Raw genomic sequence first — 27,543 nt, 5'->3', positions numbered from 1 at the left:
AGCTTCTGTTTCCTGGCTTCTGCCTAGCCTAGCCCTGGCTGTTGTGGCCATTTGGCAGGGGAATGAGTGGATGGACGTTTTCTCTCTGTGTCTCTTCCTCTCTCTGTAATTCTTTCAAATAAATAAATAAGTCTTTTTTTAAAGATCTTTAAAATCTCTCTGTGTAGGCCGGCACCGCGGCTCACTAGGCTAATCCTCCGCCTAGCGGCGCCGGCACACCAGGTTCTAGTCCCGGTCAGGGCGCTGGATTCTGTCCCGGTTGCCCCTCTTCCAGGCCAGCCCTCTGCTGTGGCCAGGGAGTGCAGTGGAGGATGGCCCAGGTGCTTGGGCCCTGCACCCCATGGGAGACCAGGAAAAGCACCTGGCTCCTGGCTCCTGCCATCGGATCAGCGCAGTGCGCCGGCCGCAGCGCGCCGGCCGCGGCGGCCATTGGAGGGTGAACCAACGGCAAAGGAAGACCTTTCTCTCTGTCTCTCTCTCTCTCACTGTCCACTCTGCCTGTCAAAAAAAAAAAAAAAAAATCTCTCTGTGTAACTCTGGCTTTCAACTAAATAAATCTTTTAAAGATCTATTTATAAATCTTTTAAAGATCTATTTATTTGAAAGTCAGAGTTACACAGAGAGAGAAGGAGAGGCAGAGAGAGAGAGAGAGAGAGAGGTCTTCCATCCGCTGGTTCACTCAATAGGCCGCAATGGCTGGAACTGCATTGATCCAAAGCCAGGAGCCCAGAGCTTCTTCCAGGTCTCCCACATGGATGCAGGGGCCCAAGGACCTGGACCATCTTCTGCTTTTCCAGGCCATAGCAGAGAGCTGGACTGGAAGTGGAGCAGCCGGATCTTGAATCAGCGCCCATGTGGGATGCCAGTGCTTCAGGCCAGGGCGTTAACCCACTGCGCCACAGTGCGGGCCCCTCAAATAAATAAATCTTAAAGAAGCAAGCTGGAATACATAGAGCAATTTCCTTTCTATGAATTTAACAACATTAAGTATGGATCTATATGTAGTTCTTATCTACAGATACTGTATACACAGCATAGCGGAGGTCTGGATACACATCACATTGGTAACAGCAGTAGCCTATGGGGACCAGCATTTGTGGAACCTCGGATATTCTGGCAAAGAAGCCACTCACAGGCATGGCCATCAGAGCACTAGCAGTGCTTTTCTAAGATATTAATTTAAATACATATTTATTTAAAACTCAGACTTACAGAGAGCGGGGAGAGACAGAGAGAGAAGAGTCTTCCATCTGCTGGTTCACTCCCCAAATGACCACAACAGCCAGGGCTGGGCCAGGCCAAAGCAAGGAGCCAGGAGCTTCTTCCAGATCTCCCACATATATAGCAGGGGCCCATCTTGGGCTTTCCCAGGCCATAGCAGAGAGCTGAATCGGAAGTGGAGCAGCTGGGACTTGAACCGGCGTCCATATGGGATACTGGCACTGGAGGTGGCAGCTTTATCCATTAGGCCACAGCACCGTCCCGTTTACCAGTCTTTAAACAGCAACCACTGGTGGAACGTGAGCGCATTTCAGATGGCTTATCAGTGAACATTTTGAAGATTTATATAGTAAATGATCTAGTCAACCAAGCATCGCCCATCAAACCTGTGTTTCTAAGTTTAGAATTTGAGTCGGGTTAAAAAAAGGAATTAGCAGTTGAGTTTTACAGGTAGTGCTGCAAAGGCAAAACCAATGAACGGCTGGGGCTCCCAGGAGAGGACGCATGGAGAATACCTGGCACAGAGCCAGGCACACACAGTGAGGGTCGGCTCATCTTTGGCCATCATCCTCACTGAAACAAGCAGCTCTGATTCCGAATGTTGGCGAGGGAAATGGAGTGCACAGAGTGTGGTGGTGGATGTCACCAGCCTCGGATATTCTCAGTGCACGCCAGGTCCGGGCTTAGCCGGTGGCTTCACTGCCAGCAGAGCTAGGGCAACGTCGCTGGCTCCAGACTGGACAGCAGATGGCCACACATCAGGTCCTTCCTGCCAGTCCCGGGCGTGTCCAACTCAGTGGCCGCAGCGGCCGGCCAAGGACAGACTCCTGAGGAGCGCTGCCCCCAGTCTCATGGACAAGGAGAAAAGGCTGCCCCTCCAACCCCTCCTCCGGAGCACGGTCACTGTTGGGGCCTGGAGAACTGAGGGTTCGGGGCCGTTCAGGACCCCTACCCTTGGCCCCGGGCGGGCGTATCCTAGCCATCCTCTGCGCCTCCTTCGCTGGTGTCGCTCCAGAGCGGGTTTTTCCTTTTTCATGAGTTTCTGAAGTTGCCTCCTAATCTGGGCGTTCTCCCTCGGGCTCGCCCTCCTCACCCCGAGGGGCCAGAGACAACTTTCCGCAACGCTACCCCGAGTCGTCGAGCCACACACTTCCGCCGCGGCCCCGCGATGCAACCCCGCCCCTCCGCCCTGCGCACACCCACTGACACGCCCCCACAGATTCTGCCACGCCCAGCAAAGCCCCGCCCCACCGCTGGCTTCCTTCAGCGGCGCTGAAACGCCAGCTTTCCTGACGTTACCGGACCCACGCCGCCAGGGTTCCCCTCTCGACCCAGCACCCCCCCACACACCGTCCTGCCCGCCGTGACGCCCGCTCCTGGCCTCGGCCTCGTCTGGAGTAGGGCCTGAAGCCGCCGCGGGCCCTCGCGCGGCGCGGCCTCTTCCTTCAGGTGAGGACCGCCGGCGCTGACCTCCGGCCCGGCCGCGTGGCCGCCTAAGGCCCGCGCGCAGGAGCTACGGCCCCACAGGTGCCGCTCCGCCTCCCAAGCCGGCGCGTGGAAGTGCAGTTGGCCAGCGCGGAGACCGTGAGCCTGGGTCAGATTCTCTCCAGGCGGCGCAGGGAGCTACGGTCCCCCGCAGGCAGGAGCAGGCGATCGTCTTTAAACCACCTGGCTTCGCGCCGCCTGGATCTGGCGGAAACGGCGGGAAGCAGCTGTCGGAGGATCGGCCCGGGATGCGCACCGTCCCCGCTGCCCAGCTCGCCCCGGGGCGTCCTGAAATCAGCTTTGGGGTTCCCGGAGCTCGCTTTTGCTTCATGCACCTGGCTGGGAGCTGGGAGAAGGGATGGCCCGGCCTTGTCTGGGAGGGAGGCCCAGGAGCCGGGCTCAGCCTGAGACCCCGGTCCCGCGCCGAGGGAAGGGGTAGGCGGCCAGGCAGCCGGCCAGGGTTACCTTCAGTAGGGCACTGTTAGGACGCGCAGGACTTCCACGGCTCGGGACCAGGGACCATGTGGCTTCAGGATTGGCTTTTACTCAGGAGTCAGCCCCATAAAAGTGGGGCAAAGTAGTCAAATAGGTGGTCCCTGCTGCCTCTGTGGAAGAGGGAATCCTAAATCCTAGAGGAACCGGTCTTGGGGACCCCAGAGGGGAAGGGTAGCAGCTCTGGAGGGGGGCTGCTTCTCAGGGCTTCTGAAAGGCCCTGCCTGGTCTCCGTGGGCTCTGAGAGGAAAGGCCTGAGGGAGGGGACCCTAAGGGCAAAGAGCACCTCACAGCAGCCTGGCCCTGGCCCTGCCCTTGCCCTGCCCTGGAAACCGTAACGGACCTTTTATACATCTGAGACCTTCGCCTCCCAGAATGGAGCCCCTGACAATGAATGCTAGAGAAAGAGCAGATCCAGACTTTGGGGTATTCTCTCAAGGGTGGGGTGCAGGGACAGAGAGGTTGCATCCCCCTGGTGGGGATTTCAGCTACCTTCCCCAGCCATCAGGGATCTCCCCAGAGCCTGCCTTCTGCTCTGCTAGGTGGGAGGTGGCGGCGTGGCAGACTTCCAGGGCCCGCTCTTGGGAAATAAAGAACAATGGCACAGCCTAAAAGATTTCCAGGGACCCTGAAGCTTAATATTGAAAATCGTTCACAAACCATTTAAAGAGGGGTGTTTGGCTTCATCTTTAGGGTGAGCAGATGTTTTTGAATGTTTTCTCCGCCGTGTGCCAAGCACCACAGTAAGCCTGCATTCGCACACCACCTCAGCAACCCCGAGCAGTAAGTATTGTTTTCTCTGTTTTAGAGACAGAGAAGCTGGAGCCCAGAGCAACGAAATGACAGGCTCCAATAATACAGCTATTACGCAGCAGAGGCAGACTTCTAAAGCAGGTCTTGACTTCAGTCTTGGTAAGAGAATGACTTTAAATAATTTAGATATATAAGAGGGGCTAGTGTTTAGTGCAGTGGTTAAAACGCCACTTGGGATGCGTGTCTGGGTTTGAGTCCTGGCTGCATATCTGATTCCAGCTTCCTGCTAATGCAGATCTGGGGAGGCAGCGGTGATGGCTTAAGTACTTGGGCCCCTGCCACACAATTGAGAGACCTGGGTTGAGTTCCAGGTTTCTGGCTTGGCCCTGGCTGTTATGGGCATTTGGAGAGTAAAACAATGGATGACATCTCTCTCTCTCTCTCCCCCGCCTTTTGCCTTTCAAATTACATAAAAAATATTATTTTTAAAAAGTAAATCAAATAGGGGCTGGCACTGTGCCACAGCAAGCCTAGGTGCCATGGCATCCCCTATCAGAGCCCTGATTTGAGTCCTGGCTGCTCCACTTCTGATCCAGCTCCCTGCTAATGTGCCTGGGAAAGCCGTGGAGGATGGCTGGAATGTCTGGGCCCTTGCTGCCCATGCGGGAGACCCAGATGGAGCTCCTGGCTCCTGGCTATTGCGGCTCTTTGGGGAGTGAACCAGCAGATAGAAGATCTCTTTCTCTCTCTGTCAGTATAAATTTTTTTTAAAAAAAGTGTATGAAATATTTGTTAGGTTTTGTGGGCTATATTATGCAAGCTTGAACCCACCTTTAGGTTTGGCATTTACCAGGTTGCTGTCTTGTGATCTTTGCCGTTTCTGTGATTGGCCTGTGCCAGTTCCATTTCCTGCCTTTTTTTTTTTTTTTTTTGAGACTGGGAGGGAGGGGACTTACTTTTCACCATCTCTACACTGTGCCCCCCCCCCCCCGCCTTTTAAAGATTTGTTTACTTAATTTGAAAGACAGAACAACAGAGAGAGAGGGAGAATGAGAGAGATCTTCCATTCCTTGGTTCATTCCCCAAATGGCCATAATGACTGGGGCTCAACCTGGCTAAAGGCAGGAGCCTGGAACTCCATCCAGACTTCCTGCGTGGGTGCCAAGGGCCCAACCATTTGGGCCATTTCCATTGCTTTCCTAGGCACATTAAGAGGGGCTGGGTCAGAAGCAGAACAGCTGGGAATTGAACTGGTGCTCTGATATGGGGTGCCGGCATCGCAAGTAGTGTCTTAACTTGCTGCGCCACAATGCTAGCCCCCTTAACAATTCTTTATATTACATTTTTCTCTGTAAAAATAACTGTTATGGTTTCTGTCTCCTGACTGGACTTTGTTACAGAAACCAGGGGGCTACAGGGTGTGATAATACTGAAGGGAGCTATTCCACCCTTAGATTCCCAGGTCTGCATATTGTGACTAACAGGGAAATACAACATGTAGTAATTATCATTTCAAAGCATCTCCAGTATCCTGTAAGACAGAACTTCTTCCCTCAAAGCGTTGGCCCCCAACAGAAACCGTGTCCCTTGGTCATTCCACATCTCTGTTAGGTCAACTGCTTCTGGGCCTTCAGGTATGTTATTAACCACACGTCCCAATTGTTCCTGGGGCTCCAGGCTGTTACTGTTCCACTTCTGACGAGAAGCAACTTCCTTGAGCAGAAGCAGTGTTGTGTGGAATATTAGGACAGTGAGTAAGGCTGTCTGTAAATCCATGCATGGTGTTGCTGCTAGAAACATGAGCAAGGAAGGCAAATCCATATCAAGACTGTGATCTGCTAAGGACTAATCCTTGGCCTTTTCTTGATGGAAAGAGAACAGTGTAACTCCCTTGTTACAGGGTGACTGGCTAGATCTCCATCAGGCCACATTGGAGGCTCCACATTGGTCTCTGCTGTTGGCAGATTAGGCACTTGGTAGGTGGCCAAGTCAGCCTGGGTGGAGGAAGCCCATGTTGTTGAACTAATGAGTGCCCTCCAACCTGACCAACATGGCCACTGTGTTGCCTGGGCCTACTGAGCAAGTGGCTGGGGTGACTGGGGAAAGAGGCCGATTGACCTCTCTAGAACTTGTTTTGTTCATGTGGTTGTCAAGAATCTCCTTTACAGTGGGACCCTTTGGTGAGCATTCACCTGGCACACAATTGCCTTCACATTCCATGCTCACTTGGAGAGATCCATAAACATCCTGTCTCCCAGGCCTCCTTGTCTGCAATCTTCCAATCACATTCCCTCTATCTCCCTGCCGATGCATCCATGCAGAGCCCTGCTTCTGGCCTATTCTCATTCCAGACAAAGTGGACAGACAGATGTGCCCACCAGGAGAATTTTTCTGTTACCACTGTGCTTCAGGGCCACCTGGAGTGGGGCTGCAGGGCTGCAGCTGTCCACCTTCTGTTGAGGCTGGCATATCACACGGAGCCATCTGAAAACCAAGCCTGATTTTTTTTTCTTCCTCGGTCAACTGATCACAGGAACTTTCTATGAGATCTTGAGACTGAAGGAGAAGAAGCAATGAAGCAGGCATCATGGAGGAGGGCGCCTGAGCCACTGTTCGCACAGCTGGGCATCTTATCAGTGCCACAATGCAGGCACTGAAATGCTTGAGTCTTGCCTCTACTTCCAATCCAGCTTCCTGCTAACCCACACCCTGGGAGGCAACAAGTGATGATTTAGGTATTTGAGTCCCTACCACCTATGTGGAAAATCTAAATTGAATCTTGGGCTCGTGGCTTCAGCCTGGCCCAGCCCTGGCTGTTGTAGGCATTTGGAAAGTGAACTAGCAGATGGAAGATCTCTCTTTGTCTCTGTCTCTCTGGCTTCCCAATAAAATGGGAGAGGGGAGGAACACACTGGTATGTTCTGTTTCTTCCAGGTACCAGCAGCAAGCCCCAGAGCAGTTATCTGTGGAACAAGCTGTGGATCTGCTCCAAATCCCCGGAGGCCTGTGCTTTGATTCCCCTGCCAGTGCCTGCCAGAGGCTCCATACTGCACCTCATTTGCCAAAGACACTTTGCATGTTGTTGGAGCTGCTGGGTCATAAGGGCCAAGTGCAAGAGCAGCTTGCACTGCAGTCTGGACTTGCTACAGAGAATTCTCTTGCTCTAGTCCACAATCAAAATTATTTATATAGCATGTTTCTTTAATTTGACTTTCTACTTTTTACCTAATTAAATTTAACCCTGTCCTAGGCTATTGTACCTGTAATGAGCTGATTATATTTTTTTCATATGCATAAATAAAATACTTAAGACTTAAGGTCAAAACCTTTCATCCAAGTATGACCTGCATAAGCCTGAGTACTACTGGTAGCACATAGTTCACCCTTTGTGAAACACTTGCTAAGACAGGAAAAAGATATTAACAACAAACAAGGACTGGCACAGATAAGTTCATGGTACACTGCATGATGCCACTTAAAATTTATTTTTATTTATTTGAGAGGCAGACACACAGAGAAAGAGAGAAAGAGAGAGAGTTACAGACATACCAATTACAATCCACTGGTTCATTCCTCAAAGGCTTGCAAGGGCCTGGACTAGGGCCAGGGCCAGAACCCACAGCCCAGAACTCAGTGCATGTTCCCCATGTGGGTGGCAAGGACCCAGTCACTTTGAACCATCACTGCTGCCTTCCAGTATATTAGCAGGAGACTAGAATTGGAAGTGAAGCCAAGACTTGAACCCATGTACTCTCATATGGAATGTGGGTGTCCCAAACAGGGACCACTGGGTCAAATATTAAATTTTTTAAAAATCAGTTTGCAAAGGCTGGTGCTGTAGCATAGAAGGTTAAGCCTCTGCCTGCAAGAGCCAGCATCCTATATGGGTGCCAGTTTGAGTCCCGGCAGCTCTACTTCTGATCTAGCTCCCTGCTAATATGCCTGGGAAAGCAGCAGAAGATGGTCCAAGTGCTTGGGAACCCTGCACCCACTTGGGAGGCCTGGAAGAAGCTCCTGGCTTCAGTCTAGCCCAGCCCTGGCTATTGTAGCCATTTGGGGAATGAACCAGCAGATGAAAGATCTCTCTTTCTCTTTCCCTCTCTTCTTTCACTCTCTCTCTCTCTCTCTCCCCCCTCTCCCTGTCTCCTTCTTTCCTTCTCCCTCTCCCTATCCCCACCTCCCCCTCCCCCTCTCTCCTCCTGCCCCCTGTATCTGCCTTTCAAATAAATAAATAAATAAACTAATTTTTTTAAAATCCGTTTCCAAGGACTTTGAATCCTTGACCACCAATCTGGGAAGGAAACAAACAACCTTTTTTTTTTTTCTGTTTTTACAAATTATTCTTCTATGTTTTTATTTGAGAGGCAAAGAGAGTGCCTGTCTGTTGGGTCACTCGCAAATGCTCTCAACAGCTGAGGCTGAGCAGGGCCAAGGCAGGAGCCTGGACCTTTACTGGAGTCCCCATGTTGGGAGGAGATTTAATTTCAGCAGTGTTTAGGGTACTGCAGCAATTCTGCCATCCCATGTTCACTTCTAGAACCATGCCACTCAAGAATCCTGCTGCCATCCCCTCACTCCGGATGGGCCTGTGCCACTGGAAGAATGCGCAGCGATAATGCTCTGTGCAACTTCTAGCTTGTGAGCTGCAGTCCAGAGCCTGCGAACAGGAAGTCTGGCTGCTCAGAGAGGCCCTGGGTGGACAGTCCATGGCCTGCCTGAGTCTTTGGTTTCCCCAGTCCAGGGGAAGGGCATGAGAGTGACCAAGGCTCAAGTGATTCCAGCCCCTAGCTGGGGGTCACCGGTAACCTGCAAGTCTTCTCAACAGAGGCCTCAGACGCCCTGAAGGGGAAGCAAACTGTCCCCATTGGTTTTTTTCTAAAGTCCTGACCCACAGAAGTGTCAGTATTAAAAAATGCTTGTTTGTGCCACCAAAATTAAAGTGGAGTTTTACAGCAACAGGTATAGTAGAGCCTCATGGGTGACCACCTCTGGAGACCATTGTGGTTTTTTTCTCAGAATACATCCTCCCTTCCTGCTGTATCTGCCCAGATTTTTAAGATTTTTTAATAAAATTTTAAGATTGTATTTAATTGAGAGAGAGTTATAGACAGTGAGAGGGAGAGATAGAGAGAGAGAAAGGTCTTCCATTCACCCCCAAATGGCCCGACGGCTGGAGCTGCGCCGATCCGAAGCCAGGAGCCAGGAGCTTCTTCTTGGTCTCCCATGTGGGTGCAAGGGCCCAAGGACTTTGGCCATCTTCTTCTGCTTTACCAGGCCGTAGCAGAGAGCTGGATTGGAAGAGGAGCAGCTGGGACTTGAACCTGTGCCCATATGGGATGCCAGCACCACAGGCAGAGGATTAACTCATTGTGCCACAGTGCCAGCCCCTGTCTGCCCCAGTTTTTATTGGATGCCATTCATCTCCCTGTAGTCCAAGTGCTTTGAAAAGCTGGCTTCTCTCTAGGCTCTCAAGGTGGACAGTATGGCTTAGGACCAAGGTTGACCCATAATTCACTTGTCAGGATGTGGTCATTGGCTCAGGGGAAGACATTAGATAGGGATGTATAGGGAAAAGTAGATTTTTCTCTCTTGTGAGACAGCTCCTAAAGACATACACACACACTCCACCTGCATGGCTGAAGAAGAATAGGGCCACAGCAGTTGTTTTGTGACCATGAGTAGGATCTAACTTCTAGACAAAAGCTGAATCTATGGAAATCAGATTAGAGGCAGAAAAACAAAAAGCAGGACTCAGAATGAGAGTTGAGCCAACCCTGAATCCCTTTCTCCACGACCCTAGGCCAAGCTGATAGGTAAATTCTCTTAACCCCAAAGAATGGTTCAGGAGTAAGGCCTTTAAACTGAACAGGTCTAATAAGAATCTTAGAATTTTTTTCAAGTGTTAGGATAAAAAAGTTATTTATCTTGGGCCTGGAGCTGTGGCACAGAAGGTTAAGTCGCCACTTGCAGCTTTGCCATCCCACTTCAGAGTGCCGGTCCCAGTCCTGGCTACTGACTCTACTTTCTGTTTCTTTCCTCTCTTTCTTTTAAGGGTTATTTATTTATTTGAAAGGTAGAGTTACAGAGAGAGAGGGAGAGACACAGAGAGAAAGATCCTCCTTTTGCGGGTTCACTCCCCAAATGGCTACAATGGCTGGGGCTGGGCCAGGCCAATTCCAGGAGCCTGGAACTCCATCTGGGTCTCCCACAAGCACTTGGACCATCTTCCACTGCTTTCCCAGGTGCATTAGCAGGGAACTAGTGCTCATATGGGATGCTGTCATCACAGGAGGCAGCTTAACCCACGGTGCCAAAATTTTGATCCAGCTTCCTGTTGATGAACCTGGGAAGGCAATGGAGAATGGCCCAAGTCCATGGGCCCCTGATGTGGGAGACCAGGGTGGAGTTCCTGGATCCTACCTTTGACCTGACCCAGAACTGGCCTTTAGGGCTATTTAAGTAGAACCAGTAGATGGAAAATCTTTCTCTCTGTGTCTCACCCCGTCTTTCTATCTATTGTTCTGCCTTTCAAATAAATAAATACATCTGGTTTTTTTTTTTAAGATGTCTTTCTCCATCAAGATGGTGTTGACTACAGGTGTGACACCTGAACTGTGATAGCCCCTCTTAACCGAGGAAATCACGTGTGAATGAAACTGACAGACACATGTGGCAAGAGCCAAAACAGAAAGTAGCCCCAGCACCGATGACATCACTCTTGCAGGAGTCTGTGGTTCTTCTAGTCATTCTGGTTTGTGTCCTGTGACTAAGAATGAGGCGTGGGGGCCGGCGCTGTGGCATAGCGGGTAAAGCCGCGCCTGCAATATTGGCCTCCCACATGGGCGAGTCCCGGCTGCTCCACTTCTGATCCAGCTCTCTGCTATGGTCTGGGATAGCAGTAGAAGATGGCCCAAGTCTTTGGGCCCCTGCACCCGTGTGGGAGACCTGGAAGAAGCTCCTGGCTCCTGCCTTTGGATTGGCCCAGCTCCTAACGCTGTGGCCATTTGGGGAGTCAATCAGTGGATGGAAGACCTCTCTCTTTCTTTCTCTCTCTCTGCCTCTGTAACTCTGCCTTTCAAATAAATAAATAAATCTTAAAAAAGAAAAGAAAAGAAAGAAAAAGACTTTAAGAAAAAAAGAAAGGCGCATAGGTAATGGAGGGTGAACAGGAAGGAAGGTTTATTAAGCTAAAAGAGAAAGCAAAGTTTTATTGAAGCACAGGAAAGCTCCTACAGTGAGAGGGGCTCCTGAGCAAAAATCGGTTAGGGGAAGGTGCCAGGGTTTGTATCACTTGGGCCAGGGGAAGTTTGTAGAGTTTAGCAAATGCGTCAGTTAGTCACCAGCGACCTTCTCATTGCTGGGGAGTTGATTTCTGGAGCTGGATAGGGCCAGGTGGCTGGGCAGGTCCAGGTGTAGCTGCATCCTGTTTTGCTGTGAATTTCTCTATCTTGTTTTTGAGTAGTGGGGGCGTTTTGTTCCAGGTGTATTCTTTTGTACGCCAGGCTTGAGTCACTTGAGCCCTTTGTCCCTGGCCACCTTTCTCAGCCCTCAGCTAACCATGTTCTATCTCTGTTGTCATGAGCCTTGGGGAACTTGCTCCACCTCTGCATTGTTCGGTTACTAGGTCAATAAATTGTCATAATTTTATTAATGTATTTCCTAGTGATTTAAATAGACTATTTTGTTAGAACATTTTTAGGTTGACAACAAAATTGAGCAAAAGTACAGAGTCCCCATAGACACATAGCCTCCTCTGCTGTCAGCAGCTCCTCCTAAGGTGGCATGCTTGTTATAATCAATGTAGGCACTGACATAGCAGTATCCCCGGAAGTCCAGAAATTACACTAGGGCTCACTTTGGGTGGTGTACTGTGGCAGAGCCAGTAAAGCTGCTGCCTGCAGTGCTGGCGTCCCATGTGGGCACCAGTTCACGTCTTGGCTGCTCTATTTTTTTTTTTTTTTTGGACAGGCAGAGTTAGTGAGAGAGAGAGAGAGACAGAGACAAAGGTCTTCCTTTTCCGTTGGTTCCCCCCTCAAATGGCCAGCAGGGCTGCCGCACTGCAGTGGCGCACTGCGTCGATCCGAAGCCAGGAGCCAGGTGCTTCCTCCTGGTCTCCCATGCGGGTGCAGGGCTCAAGGACCTGGGCCATCCTCCACTGCCTTCCCAGGCCACAGCAGAGAGCTGGACTGGAAGAGGAGCAACCGGGACAGAATCTGGTGCCCCAACCGGGACTGGAACCTGGGGTGCCGGCACTGCAGGCAGATGATTAGCCAAGTGAGCTGAGGCGCTGGCCGTGGCTGCTCTACTTCTAATTCAGCTCTCTGCTATGGCCTGCGAAAGCAGTAGAAGATGACCCAAGTCCCTGGGTCCTTGCACCTTCGTGGGAGGCCTGGAAGAAGCCCCTGGCTCCTGGCTTCGGACTGATGCAGCTCTGGCCATTGCAGCCAATTAGGGAGTGAACTAGCAGATGGAAGACCTCTCTCTTACTCTGCCTCTGCCTCTCTGTAACTCTGCCTTTCAAATAAATAAATAAATTTTTAAAAGAAGAAGAAAGAAGTGGCACAACATTTAAAAAAAATCCCAAAATCATAAGCAAATGGGTAGAGCATAGAGGCTTGATCCAATTATGGTATCTGATGGTGGAGCCTTTAAGAAGTGAGTGTATTGGACTAAGTTGCTAAGGTGGAGCCCCCATAATCAAATCGTGATGGCTTTATCAGGAGAGACCACAGAGAGAGTAGATGTTCATAGTGTTCCTGTCTCTGCTTCCTGGCTGCCATGTGACCCTTTCTCTGTACGTGTTCCACCATGCAATGCTCTCACATGGCCACCCAGTCTTGGACTGTGAATCTCCCAAACCACAAAGTGAAATCAACCTGTTTTTTGTTTTTAAATATTTATTATTTATCTGAAAGGCAGAGTTACAGAGAGGGAGAGGCAGAAACAAAAAGAGATCTTCTATCTACTGGATCATTCCCCAAATGACCGCAACAGCCAGGGCTGGGCCAGGCCGAAGCCAGGAGCCAAGAGCTTCATCTGGGGCTCTCACTTTCCCAGGTGCATTAGCAGGGAGCTGGATTGGAAGTGGAGCAGCCGGTACTCAAACCAGTGCCCATATGGGATGCCAGCACTGCAGGGGACAGCTTTACCTGCCATGCCACAGTGCTAGCCCCTAAACCTTTTTTAAAGTAGTTCTCAGATATTTTAGTTATAGTGACAGAAAGCTGAGTAATACAAACACTGCCTCCCCCTTCCTTCCCTTTTAGCTGAACTCTTTTCCCAAATTCTAACCTTGGTAATAACTATTCTGTTCTCTATCCTTACAGTTCTACCTTTCCCACAGGCCCTAGCAATGGGATCATACAATATGGAACCTTCTGACACTGGCATCTCTCTCTTTCTTGAAGCTTGCTCTTTTTTTTTTTTTTTTTAAAGATTTATTTATTTTATTTGAAAGGCAGAGTTACAGAGAGAGGGAGAAAGAGAGAGAGAGAGAAATCTTCCACCCTCTGGTTCATTCCCTAAATGGCCACAGTGGCCCAAGCTGAACTAATCCGAAGCAAGGAGCCAGGAGCTTCTTCTAGAACTCCCACATGAGTGCAGGGGCCCAATTACCTGGGCCATCCTCAGCTGCTTTCCTAGGGGCACCAGCAGGGAGCTGGATCGGAAGTGGAGCAGCCAGGACCAGAACCGGCACTCATAGGTCGCTGGCACTGCAGGTCGCAGCCTTACCCACTATGCCACAGTGTCAGCCCCTCGAAGCTGGAATGTGGAGCAGAGGCAGGACTCAATCAGGCTCTCTGATATGAGCTGCGGACATCACAAGCCGGGTCTTAACCACTGTACCAAACACGCACCCATGTTGAAAGGTCTTTTCTGGGGAATGGCACTGTGGCGCAGTGGGTTAACGCCCTGGCCTGAAGCGCCAGCATCCCATGTGGGCGCTGGTTCGAGGCTTGGCTGCTCCACTTCTGATCCAGCTCTCTGTCATAGCCTGGGAAAGCAGTAGAAGATGGTCCAGGTCCTTGGGCCCATGCACCCACATGAGAGACCAGGAAGAAGCTCCTGGCTTCGGATCAGTGCAGCTCCAGCCGTTGCGGCCATTCATATAACTGGTCCTAGCAAGAGGGCGTGGGAATCCAGAAGAGCAGAAAGCGCTTTCAGATGGCAAATTAGGGGAGACTCTGCCGAGACAATGATGTTAAATTGAGGGTAGCATCTGGATACAAGGAAAGGGGAGGGAGGGATTCAAACAAAGGGAAACTGAGCACAGAGGTGGAGGCTGGAAGGAACCAGATTTTTTGGGAGGGCACAGAAGAGACATTAAACGATTTGAAGCCAGAGCTAAATGCAAGCCCATACTTTGGGGCTTAAATTCAACATGCTAATTTCACAGGTTTATTCTCCTAAAAGCTTTTTCATGTTTCTATTAAAGAACTGTCTGCAAACAAATCTTTACTTGATGAGAAGTTTAAACATAATTACATCTAGTATATTACATGCATATTTCAGTGCTTTATTAAATCCTTCAAAGAACATAGTTTTTAGAGGTATAATTAACCTCTTTAGAATATTACCTCACAACACAGTAAAAAACCATAGGGTTTGGATCCAGATCTTCTTTCCAAAGACCACCTTGGTTTTCCATGTTTTTGTGACAGTTAAGTGCTGCCACATTTTAGGGCCTCAAGGGCCTGGTGGTGTTCGCCGCCCATCTCACTCCTACCCCACTTCTGATAACAGGTTTTCTGGTCACAGGGAAGCACATGTCAGTAGGACTGGACCACCATGGTAACCCTTTCCCTAGCCCATGGTGATTGGACAGAGATAGGCATGTGATCCAAGCTGGGCCAATCAGAATCTTCCCTGGGACTGATACATAGAGGTAGTAAGAGCTATCTTCTGGGCTGTTTTACTCCCAGGGATATTAGGTTGGTGTTGCCCCATGGAGGGAGAGAGTGTTTTGGCAAAAATGAGCAGAGATAAAAGATGGACTGAGATCTAACACAGCTGGTCCCCCTTTCAGAGCTTCTGCAATGTCTTTCCAGGATCCTTCCCAATGACTGAGCCAATCAGTTTCTTTTGAGTTCAATTTCTGCCACTTGCAACCAAGAGTCCTAACACAAGGGTGAATTCTAAGGGAGGCTGCTAGGATCAGACACTTGACACCAGCTTTCATCAAATGTAAGCTGCCTTTGATAATAAGATATAGCATTATTTATGTACCATAGAGAAAGGGGGAAATGCTGCCAAATAAGCCAGGACAAGCCATTGAGCACAAGATGGATCCCAGCATCAGAAACACAAAAGCGTAGAAAAACTGTGCTTCCTCAACCTTCTGAAATGTGGTAGGTAGCCCCACACCCTTGGGTGAGTTACTTGATCACTGTGACTCTCAGTTTCTTGTCTGAAAAGTGGGAATGCTCAGAAAGCAATAGACAAAATGGTGTAAGGCATGTGATGGAATACTACTGAGCAACAAAAAGGAATACTGATACATGCTGTGCCAGAGGTGAGCCTCCAAGACACTATCTAAGTAAGAGAAGCCGGACCAAAGCACCTGCTTATTTGATCCCATCTACATGAAATGTTCAGAAAAGATAAATGGAGGCTGGCGCTGTGGCGTAGTGGCTAAGGCCGCCTCCTGCAGTGCCAGCGTCCTATATAGGTGCCAATTTGAGACCTGGCTGCTCCACTTCCAATCCAACTCTCTGCTATGGCCTGGGAAAGCAGTAGAAGTTGGCCCATGTCCTTGGGTCCCTGTACCCATGTGGGAGACACAGAAGAAGCTCCTGGCTCCTGGCTTCGGATCAGTGCAGTTCCAGCTGTTGCGGCCAACTGGGGAGTGAACCAATAGATGGAAGACACCCCCCCCCCCAACACCTCTCCTTCTCTCTCTGTGTAACTCTTTCAAATAAATAAATAAATCTTTTTTTTTTTTTTTAAAGAAAAGGCAAATGAATATACAGGCACAAAATATATTGCTGTTGCCTGGAACAGGGGCAAAGTGAGGATGAACAGTAAATGGACATGAAGGACCTTATTGGAGTAATGGGAATGTTCCAGAACTGATCTGTGGTGATGGTTGCACAACTTAGTAAACTGCCTAGGAATTCATTGGACTATGCACATGAAGCGAGTGAATTACACATACGTGAAATATACTTTAATTAAGGTAATAAAAGCACAGATGTCAAGGTCTAGAGGGGCTTCTCAGCATGGTAGGTGCTTAAGAGATGGTGCCCTCTCTGATCTGCTTGTGGCTCAGATTCCTGAATCCACAAAACTGCCCTTTCCTGGTCTCCGGGAAGGGGTGGGGGCATTTCTCTCTTCTTCCCTCCTTCTCCTCGGGGACCTCTGTGGAAGTGCTAAGAGGAAGCACTGTTCTAGAAACTATTCTGGCTGGGCAAGCCGTCCAGGGCCCGGCAGGGAGGCAGCAGGAGAGGAACCATGGTCTGTCTGCCAGAAACAGGGTCTTGTCGAAGCTGGGAACCCTCCACACACCCTCCACCCACCAGCATCCCACTCCCAAACTAGGAGCTCATTGAGCTGCAATTTGCCAGATCCGTCCTGGAGTCAGGAAGCGGTTTCAGAAACCTAAAGCCAGGGGGCTGACTGCTCCCCAGGGAGCTTGGCCTCCTCACCTCAGCCCCTCCTGGCCCTCTGTAGGTCACAAACCTGGAGCATTAGAGACCAGAATGGGACCTTGGGCAGCATGGCAGGATGCTCCAACATTGCCTAGAGTATTGACCACAGTCCCAGAAAGGCACTTCCAAGCAGGCTGCAGCAAGGGGCTTAGAAAGCCCCAGGCACCTCCTGGGAGCTGGTTGGCCCTGGCCTCCCCTTCCCACCTCACTTACCAGACCATTGCATGTACAGAGGGCTGGGTAGAAATGTGGGTTTGGGGGTCAGTGAGCCCTGTGTTTCCAACTCCAGCTCCCCGTGCACCTGCCGTGTGACCTTGGCTGTGTGACTGAACTTCAGGAGCCACAGTGCATTCAGCAAGGGAGTTGGAGCAGCCATCAACCCTACCTCTGCAGAGGCTGCTGTGGGCCACTGGAGCATCATGGGTGACCACCTTGGCAATGGTGGGCACTCCACAAAGGCAGGTTCATGCCCTTGGCTCCTTCCTGGAGCCCCCTGGGCTGCAATTGGGCCTTGCTGCTTTGCATTTATTGGAACGTAATGACAGAAATTACATAGTCAGCAAGTCATTAGGCCTGAGTGACTACCTGACCCCTTTACACTTTTACTTTCTTTGAGGTGCTGGTAGATACACTGGACCAGCAGCAAAACAGGCTGATGCCGGTTGGTCATTTACAGCTCAGCACTGTGTGGCCTTCCGTCAACAGTGCAGAGGCCCAGGGCTCCTGGGGACCAGCTTGGTCCTAGGGCGATGGCTTCTTCCACTGCATAATTCCCAGCCTAGCAGGGAGAAAAGCCATGAGGCAGGAAAGGATCAGCCTCCTGCCCAGTCAGGGCTACACGGCACAAGCCTGGCTCCTGGTTCCTGGGGAGCAGAGAGGGCAGGACAAGCTCCAGGCCATGACCACTTGCTGGCTGGTGACCTGGAGTAGGTCTCCTAACCTCTTTGAACCTCTGCCACTTGGTCTGTAAAATGGGCGTAGTCACATCGGTCTCCCAGGGTTGGTGGGGACTGAACAAGGCACTTGCTACATCCCTTGGCACATATACCTGCCATAGTGAAGGCAGGGAAGTTGGGGTCTGGGAGAACAGAATAAGAGAAAGAAAAAAACAAGAGAGGGAGATGCAGGAGAATGGGGAGCCTTTGAGTTTTGGGGGCTTTTGCAGCTTCAATTTATTATCTCACCTTCAGAGCAGACTCTGGCCTATTCTCTTCCCTCTTACTGCTAAAACACTCCCATGCCCTGTTGGCAAGGCTGCCTCACCCGGAGGAGACTATAGTTTAAAAGCCACCTCCCTGGGGCCCACGTTTGGCACAGCAGTTAAGATGCTGCTTGTGGGGCCGGTGTTGTGGCATAGTGAGTAAAACCTACACCTGTGGTGCCAGCATCCCATATGGGCGCCGGTTGCAGTCCCAGCTGCTCCACCTCCAATCCAACTCCCTGCTAATGGCCTGGGAAAAGCAGTGGAAGATGACCCAAGTGCTTGGGGCCCTGCCACCTCCGTGGGAGACCCAGAAGAAGCTCCTGGCTCCTGGCTTCGGCCTGGCCCATCCCTGACTATTGCAGTCATTTGGGGAGTGAACCAGCAGATGGAAGACCTCTCTGTCTCCCTCTCACTCTGTAACTGTGACTTTCAAATAAATAAATAAACCTTAAAAAAAAAAAAAAGATTCCTGGGACACCAACATCCAATCCTTGGTTCAAGTCCTGGCTCAGCTTATGACCACAGTTTCCTGCTGATCTGCACCCTGGGAAGGCAGCAGGTGGTGACTCAAGTACTTGGGTCTCACTAAGACACCTGGAGTGAGATCCAGATTCCTGCTTCAGCCTGGCCCAGCCCTGGCTATTGTGGGCATTTGGGGAGTAAACTAACTCTGGGCGAGCAATCAGCCCCAGACCTTAGTGACTTCACATGACAACCATGTCATATGCCCAGTGCAGTGGGAGAAGCAGGATGCAAGGGGCAGGGCTCTGCTCCATCTGGTGTCTCGGAGGCCCAGGCTGCCAGAAGAATCACCATCCAGCCAATCACCTGTCACCGTGGCAAGGGGAGAGGGGCCTAGAGAACTTACACCTTCGATCCAGAAGTGACACAGGCCGCTTCCAGCTGCAGCCAGTTGGCCAGCACTAGTCCATAGGCCAGTGGCTAGGGCTTTGGAAAGGTGAGAGAGCACACGGGCCCTCAGCGGGCAGTGAGTGTCTTTCCTGCATGGTGAGCAGCAGGTTGGAGACCAGCATGGCTCCTGCCTGGATGTAGGAAGACAGACATCAAAGGATCCAGTCGCCTCCACCCACTCCCTGATGCCTGCAGCACAGCTCAGACAACACAAACCCCGCCTCTTCCTGCCCCTTCCTACAGACTCAGTCCCCACCCTGTCAGGCCTCAGCAGAGCCCAGCCTCCTCTCCCTGCACTCCCCCTCCCGCTCCCCACACAAGCTCCTGGTCCAGTCCTGCATCCTCCCTGCTGTCGCACAAACATCTGCCTTGCTGCCCTGGCATCCCACCCATGTGTCGCCCACGAAGACCCCTACCACAGACTGCCTCCACGGGCTCCCGCAAGTGACACGGCCAGTCCCTGGCCCCAGCAGAACCTGTGAGGTGAGGCCTGGTGAGGAAGGTTGAGCTGGGCCCAGAAGCAGGGGGAAAAGGGGCTGGCAGAATGCAGTGAAGTGCCCTGAAGGAGCCCTGGCCAAGTGGGGCGGGCATGCTGAAGAGTCAGGAGCGAGGGGAGGGAGGCCAGACCGAGGGAGGTGGCAGTTGGGAGTGTACGAGAAGCAAGCACCCAGGAGAGGCTTCACCCCTCCTCACCTGAGGGGGCCCAGGGAAGGCAGCTGTGCAGCACCCAGCACAGCTGTGTTGCTGGGGCTGCTGTGTGAAATAACTGGGCAAGGGGGAAAGCAACCCAAGGAGGCAGGCTCCCTGGGTGGGCAGAGTGTGGTCCAACTGTGCCATCCTCCTCCTCAGCTGTGAAGGACTCTGGCTGCCCTCTTAGCCCTGGGCTCCAGAGATACCCAGAACCAGAGGCCGAGAGGCCCGCTCAGCCCTGCTGAGATGCTGCTGCTGCCGGCAGGTCCGCAGAGCTACCATGGCCGCATACCAGTCATTACACTGTTGCCTCAGGAGCACGTGACCCAGCCTCAGCATCCTGGTGGTAGGGCAGGCACCTGGCACAGCGGTGAGATGCTGCTTGGGACACCTGCATCCTGTACCCCAGTGTCTGGGTTCCAGTCTTGGCTCCACTTCTGATTCTGAATTCCTGCTGATGCACACCCTGAGAGGCAGCAGGTGATGGCTCAAGCACTTGGGTCCCTGCCACCCATGTGGGAGATCTGGATTGAATTCTCCCTGGCTCCCGGCTCCAAGCAGTTCTGGAGACTCAAGTCCAGCATCAAGGTGCTTCCCCGTGGTGAGAGCCTACTTCCTGACAGATAGCCCCTTCTCACTCAGTCCTCACATGGGGGCAGGCTACCTAGCCCTCTGGGGGCTCTTATAAGCACACTAATCCCCATCATGAGGGATCCACTCCCAAAGGGCCCCCTTTGTAATGCCACCCTCTGGGGGTTAAGAGTTCAATATATGAATTTGCGCAGGGGGACACAGATATTTAGACCACAGCATTATGCAACCCTGGAGTTCCTGCCTCTGGATTTGTTAAGAAACAGGCATACACAACTGGAGTCAAGCTGCCTTTGTTTCACACAACAAGTGTCTTCCTTTAAGTCTGTTTGTCACAGGCTGGCATGGTAGCACAGTGGACAAAGCCACCGTCTACAATTCTGGCATCCCATATGGGTGCTGGTTCAAGTCCTGGCTGCTCTACTTCCAATCCAACTCCCTGCTAATGGCCTGGGAAAGCAGCAGAAGATAGCCCAAGTGTTTGGGACTCTGCGCCCACATGAGAGACCTGGAAGTAACTCCTGCCTCCTGGCTTCTGTCTGGCTGGGTCCTGCCTATCAGGGCCATCTGGGGAGTGAACTAGCAGATGGAAGATTTCTCTGTCTCTCCCTCTTCCTGTGTAAATCTTTCAAAAATAAATAAATTTTTTAAAAATATATTTATTAATAAGATTTTTGTTCATTAAGTTCTATACCGAGGGAGGATGCTGAATTCTAAACAATTTTTGCCTGAGATTCTGGGCAAACCAGACTTCTACCAACCAGCCAATCATTGTTCCACATTGATTCCCACCCCTCCTCTTTTTAAAATTCATTTATTTATTTGAAAGGCAGAGTTACAGAGAGGCAGAGAGAGAGAGAGATCTCCCATCTGCTGGTTCACTCTCCAAATGGCCACAGAGGCCAGGTCTGGGCCAGGCCAAAGCCAGGAACCAGGAGCTTTTTTTTTTTTTTTTTTTTTCGGGCCTCCCACGTGGGTGCAGGGCCCCAAAAGCTTGAGCCAGCTTCCGCTGCTTTCCCAGGTGCATTAGCAGGGAGTTAGATTGGGAATGGAACAGCCGGGACTTGAATCAGTGGCCATATGGGATCTGGCGCTGCTGTGGCAGCTTTACCAGCTAGGCCACAGCACTGGCCCCTGATTTCCCTTTTGAATTTTAGAGATGCCTTTGATATTCAATACTGAGTGATAGTGAGGCCTACTCAGGGGGTATTTTACATTTTTCCTTCCACAGTTATTTGGCTAATGACTAGTAAACAACACTTAAAAGCCCCACAGAGGGGTAGGTGTTGTGGCACAGCAGGTTAAGCAGGGTCCATATCAGAGCGCCTGGTCAAGTTCCACCTCCGCTTCCCAGCCGGCTTCCTGCTAAGGCACACCCTGGAGGCAGTAAATGATGACTCAAGCACCTGGGTCCCTGCCACCAGGAGTTCCTGGCTCCTGACTTCATCCTGGTTCAGCCCAGGTGTTTGTGGACATTTGGGGAGTGAACTAGCAGATGGAAGATATCTCGATCGCTCTCTCAGGCACTCTGTCTTTCAAATAAATTTTCTTAAAAGGTAAATAAAAAGTGGAATTAAAAAGATAACCTTATACTTGTATTTATTTATTTACAAAAACAGCCCCAAAGAGCTGCTTGAAGAGAAGACTGCTTTTGGAAGATCACGGCAATACCCACCCCCATGTTTTCTCACTCTCACGTCTGAGGACAGTGGCTACGAAAGCAGCCCAGGCTGGAGGGAAGTGCACCCTCGCATGCCGTGAAGGGAGAGGACAGTGCCCTGGACAGAGATGGTGGCAGACACGGGCCCTGCTGGCCAAGAACCCAGACTGAGCAGCCAAACCAGAGCGTGCGCCTTCCCCGGCTGCCACGAGTTTCTACGAGGGTAAGCATCTAGTACATTTTGCAGAGTACCCCCCCAGCCTGGGCTGTTGTAAGAGCACGTGGATTTTAAAAGGGCTCCAGGTGAACGCCATTTAGGGAAAGTGCCGGAGCAGCTCTCACAGCTGCAGCCCTCCCCCACGCCTAATCCCCACCACTAAGGGCCCCTGGGTGGGTGCACGCCCCTCTGAACACTCTTAGGTCCAGGCAGGGCTTCACTTTAGACCCCCAGGGCCCTGTGCTGGGCTTGGGGCGGTGGGCAGGAAGCAGCTTTGGGCCCAGTCCTCTGGGACGCTAGTTTTAGAAAGAAGGTGGCAAGGATGGGGTGGCACAACTCCGAGTCCTTGGCACCACCAGTGAGAGAGCCCTGTGCCGGGAGTGTCTCACCTGTAAGCGCCCCACCCGCATGGGCAAGGGGCAGGAGTTCGCCTGTGTTGGAGGGGGAGAGGAGGAACTGATCCTTGAGGGGGAAAGAGAAGGAACCAGCCCTGCCAGGGCCCCGGGCGCACAGGGAGCAGCAGAGACGGCACAGTCCTCCCCGAATATCGGTTCTGCTAGAGTGATGGGCGACAGGTAATTGGGCATTGGGCACCCCGTCTAGAGCGTATCCGACAGACTAAATGAGAGCCTTCAGAAGGGAGGGCAGGGGCCGAGGGCTGTGCTGTGGTTAAGGCGCCTCGGGAATCCGCACCCCATATCAGAGTGCCCGGACTGCTCCTGACTGCAGCTTCCTGTTAATGCAGCATGGAATTCCTGGTTTCTGCCCAGCCGTGGACCGCATCTGGGGCAGGAACCAATGGCTGGGATATCTGTCACTCTCTGTGTCTCTGTCTTTTGAATAGATACAGAAGAGAACTTCCAGGAGCTAAGACCATCTCCTCACTCTCCTCACAGCACCTGGGCCCAGGATCTCTGCCTTCCCTCGGCCCAGGAAGGATGAGCTGCCCCACCCTGAGGAGGCCCATGTACTCCTGTGCACCCTGCCCGGCTCCTGGCCACCCCCAGCTTTGCTCTCCTTCCCTGGTGGGAAGGGCCTTTCTGTCTCACCTCCTCCCTCTCCAGCCTGCTTAGCACAGCCTTAGCCACTAACGCGCTGTCCATCTGTGCCCACCCACTCTCCTGTGCCTGCTCCAGTCAGTGACCTCCCTGGTGCTGATCTGGTGGCGGTACCATCTGACCAAACCATCACTCCTCCTCCTGCTAACGCCCCATTCTAGGGACCCCAGACCGGCCTGGTTCTCTCTGCCTCCCCGACTGCCCACTCCCGGGCTTTCCGCCAGTCCTTCACCATCTCGTCAGAGTCTACAAGCCTGGGGCTGTCTCCGTGAACCCCTTCTCTATCCACACTCCCTCGCTCATTTGGCACTAATAGAAATTTAATGTGATCCACATGTGTAATGGAAACTTTTCTAGTTGTCACATTTAAAAAATGTATTTATTTAATTTATTCAAGAGGCAGAGAAAGAGACAGAGCTCCCATCCACTGCTTCATTCCCTAGATGCCTGCAGTGACCACGATGGCGCCAGGCCGAAGCTGGGGGCCAGGGACTCAGTCCAGGGCTCCCACAAAGGTGGCAGGGACCCAACTTCTTGAGCCATCACCACTGCCTCCCAGTGTGCACTAGCGGGAAGCTGGGATTGGGAGTCAGGGCCAGGAATCAAACCCAAGCACTCGGATATGGAACAAGGGCGCCTTATTGGCTAAGCCAAATGCCTGCCCCTAGTGCCACATCGTTAAAAAAGTAGAATCAAAACAGGTAAAAATAATTTTTTTCTTTTTAATTTATTTATTAGGGAGGCAGAGAGAGAGAGAGGCCTTCCATCCACTGGTTCACTCCCCAAATGGCCTCCATAGCCAGGGTTGGGCCAGGCCAAAGCCAAGCCTCCAGGTCTCCCACATAAGTGGCAGGGGGCCAAGCACAGTGCTGGCCCCCTAGTCAGTTAATTTTAATAATATTTTATTTAACCCAACAGAGTCATTAGATCATTTACACATACAATCATATAAAAATTATTGAGATATCCTATACACTATATACGAAATCTTCAAAATCCAGTGTGTACTTTATAACACATTTCAGTTTGGACACTAACTTTTCATTAGAGGTTTTTTTAGGCCGGCGCCGTGGCTCAATTGGCTAATCCTCTGCCTGCGGTGCTGGCACCCTGGGTTCTAGTCCTGGTTGGGGCACCGGGTACTAGTCCCGGTTGCTCCTCTTCCAGTCCTGGGAGGGCAGCAGAGGATGGCCCAAGTGCTTGGGTCCCTGCACCCTCATGGGAGAACAGGAGGAAGCACCCGGATCCTGGCTTCGGATCGGCACAACACTGGCCCTAGCGGCCACTAGGGGAGTGAACCAACGGAAGGAAGACCTTTCTCTCTGTCTCTCTCTTACTGTCTGCCTGTCAAAAAAAAAAAAGTGTTTTTTTTTTTTTAATGTATGTATTTATTTATTTGAAAGGCAGAGTTACATAGAGAAGAGGAGACAGAGATCTTCCATCTGCTGGTTCACCCCAGAGATGGCTGTAATGGCCAGGCCGGTCCAGGCCAAAGCCAGGAACTTCATTCAGGTCTCCCAAGAGGTTGCAGGGGTCCAAGAACTTGGGCCAGTCTCCTTTGCTTTCCCAGGTGCATTAGCAAGGAGCTGGATCAGCCAGGACATGAGCTGGTACCCATATAGGAAGCCGGCATTGCAGGGGGCACTTAACTCACCATGCCACAATGCCAGCCCCTCCCTGAAAATTCTTGATTATGGCCGGCGCCGTGGCTCAATAGGCTAATCCTCCGCCTTGTGGCGCTGGCACACCGGGTTCTAGTCCTGGTCGGGGCACCGGGTTCTGTCCTGGCTGCCCCTCTTCCAGGCCAGCTCTCTGCTATGGCCAGGGAGTGCAGTGGAGGATGGCCCAAGTGCTTGGGCCCTGCACCGCGTGGGAGACCAGGAGAAGCACCTGGCTCCTGCCTTCGGATCAGCGCGCCAGCTGCGGCGGCCATTGGAGGGTAAACCAACGGCAAAAGGAAGACCTTTCTCTCTGTCTCTCTCTCTCACTGTCCACTCTGCCTGTCAAAAATTAAAAAAAAAAAAAAAGACCTTTCTGTCTCTCCTTCTCACTATCTGTAACTCTACCTCTCAAATAAAAAAAAAAAATAAATTCTTGATTAAAATTTTGGTTTCACAAACTCTTCAATTAGAAAAAGTAAATTTACATATCTGAGTCATTCCAAACATAATTTTTTCCAATAACTAAATCAGATATATTATTAAATTTAAATTAAAATTTAGTTCTTCATTTGCACAATACGGACTAAGTTCCACTGCTCAATTGCCACATGAGGCCAGAGGCTACCACACTGAACAGGGCAGAGCTGGACCGTCTCAGAGCTGTGACTTCCAACACCAGCAGGTGTGAGTGGCAGTTCCTGGGCACTTCGCTCCAGCCTGCACACTCCCCCAGGGCTGCCGGCCTGTCTTTCGAGCATCCATGCCACTCTCTGCTCCAATGTCTTGTGGGCGGCTCAGGTCTTACCTGTTCAGAGCCATGCTGCTCAGACTCCCACGCCTGCCACCAGGCTTGCAAGGTCAGTTTCCTCTGCCTCAACCCCTCCTCTGCTGTGCCCCACCCGGCTCACCCGGCCTGGCCATAGGTCCTGTCAGCCTTGCCTTCAAAATACTTCCAGAATCCCATCCCTTTCCGTCACCTTTGCAGCCCACCAGCCTGGCCCCATCATCCTCCTGGGATTGCGGCTGGCGCTCCGGCCAGCCTGTCTGCTCTGTCCCTGACCTGCAGTCTGGAAGTCTCCTGGAAGCTGGTCAGAGCCCCTCTTCCGTGCTGACCCGGCAGCGGGTTCCCCGTCTCACCCAGCACAGCAGGCCAAGTCCCTAAAGTGGCCCATAAGGCTCTCTCCAAGATCTGGTCCCCACCCCCATTCAACAACCATCCCCTCCTCTCTCCTCGGGCCCACTCCCCTCCTGCAGCTCCTGGGACATGTAATTACATGGCTCACTTGGTCTTAGGACTTGTTAAACTTTTTATTTCTTTGATAGGTAGGTAGGTAGGTAGGTAGAGAGAGAGAGAGAGAGAGAGAGAGGTCTTCCATCCACTGGTTCACTTCCTGAATGCCCACAACAGCCAGGGCTGGTCCAGGCTGAAGCTAGGAGCCAGGAACACATGGGTCTCCCATGTGGGTGATAGGGACCCATCACCTGCTGCCACCCAGGGTGCCCATTAGCAGGGAGCTAGAATCAGGAGGAACACTGAGAATGGAAGTCAGGCACTCTTTAATGGAACGTGGGTGTCCCAAGCAGTCTGGCCTCTGCTGCACAAGCCAGTCCCTTCTCTGGCTTTTATCCACAAATGGCCATTGCCTTCTGCCGGGGCACCCTGTCCAAAATATAAGCGCTTCGCCCCGCATTTTCTCACCCTTTCCCCGCTCTCCCCGTCGCCTGTATCTCTCCAGGGGGGCGATGGAAGCTCCAGGGCTCGGGGATTGTTTCCCTGCTGTGCCCCCAGCGCCCATGACAGTTCCTGGGATCTGCAGGGCGCTGTACAAATGTTGTGCATGAGCGAATGGGTGACTTCCAGGCAGAGAGAAGAGCTGCAGCAAATCCACTGGCGGCTGCAGCCTTCATGGAAGTTGGGGAGCGCAGGCTGGCGCGGGGACGCGTAACCCACCCCCACCCCCACCCCCCTCGCCCGGGAGCTTCGCCATCTGCAAGACGGGAGCGAGTGCTGCCCCCGAGTCTCCCCTGAACGGTGGGTGCAGCCGCCTCGCGGCCCGGGCAATCCCGGGAGCGCGAACGAAAAGCGAGGGGAGGGCCCTAAGCGAGGAGAGGCCGGCGCTGACGAGCGCGGGCCGGGCTTTGTCCGGAGGAGGAGCCGATCGCACCGCGCCCCCGCCCGGCGGCAAGGCCGGGCCGCGTCACCGAGGGGAGCGCCACTCGCCGGGGCCCGGCCCTCGAGCTGCCCTTTATTTATTTATTTCGGTGGAAGAGGCGGAGCTATCTCTTGAAAACGAAAATCTTTCCAGGAAGTTTGTACCTATTAATATTTCCGTTCCTGGCAGCTGCTTTGAAGTGCTGGGGGCGGGGAGAGGGCCAAGTTCAAGGCTGCAGGAGAGGGAGGAACCTGCAGCTGCCGCCCACAGCCGACTGTCCTCGGCTGGCCTTGGGCGGCGGGGCCTCGGGGCAGCCCCGGGGCTTTCTAGCCACACCCGGACCCCACGGCCTGCGCCAGGAGGTCCTGCCCGGCCTCGCGCGGCGGAGGAAGGAGCCGGCGCCAGCGGTGGGGCCCCGGAGCAGCCCCGGCCCGGCTCCAGCCACACAAGCGGAGGCCGCTGCGGCAGGCACTTGTCTGCTCTGTTTGTGCGGCATGTCTGCCCCCACCAGCCTCCTCGCAAGGTTATCGGTATCTCCAACCTTCTCACGCGGAAATGGAAGCTGAGAGAAGTCCAATGACCGGGTCGCGGCCACAGCTCGCAAGAAAGGGCGCCTTGGGACCGCGAGCAACTGTGTTCTTTCCGTCGCGGCAGCCGATGGGGGCCTGGGCAGGTGGCACTCCAGACGGGCAGGGAGCTGGCCAGATTCAGAATCCCCTTCAGGCCCTACCGATCACATCTGGAGCACTAGTCATGTTGCCAAGGAAAATGTGTTTGCCACGCTCCAGGTGCATGCTCA

General features: G+C 52.2%; 1 long non-coding RNA gene across 5 annotated transcripts; it reads left to right on the top strand.

Moving 5' to 3' along the window:
• The first annotated feature begins 627 nt into the window (after positions 1 to 627).
• LOC138844955 (uncharacterized) lies at positions 628 to 23,265 on the top strand. Of its 5 annotated transcripts, XR_011381472.1 has the most exons (5): positions 628 to 2,670; positions 4,007 to 4,110; positions 15,183 to 15,299; positions 21,615 to 21,878; positions 22,717 to 23,265. It is a non-coding gene; the product is annotated as an uncharacterized lncRNA (long non-coding RNA). The 5 variants fall into 5 exon arrangements; XR_011381473.1 differs by lacking the exon at positions 15,183 to 15,299 and having other exon boundaries at positions 632 to 2,670; XR_011381471.1 differs by lacking the exon at positions 628 to 2,670 and having other exon boundaries at positions 2,695 to 4,110.
• Positions 23,266 to 27,543: the final 4,278 nt, after the last annotated feature.

This window comes from Oryctolagus cuniculus, chromosome 13, assembly GCF_964237555.1.
Source record: "Oryctolagus cuniculus chromosome 13, mOryCun1.1, whole genome shotgun sequence".
Classification (NCBI taxonomy): domain Eukaryota; kingdom Metazoa; phylum Chordata; class Mammalia; order Lagomorpha; family Leporidae; genus Oryctolagus; species Oryctolagus cuniculus.
This window is presented reverse-complemented; position numbering and strand designations above follow the sequence as displayed.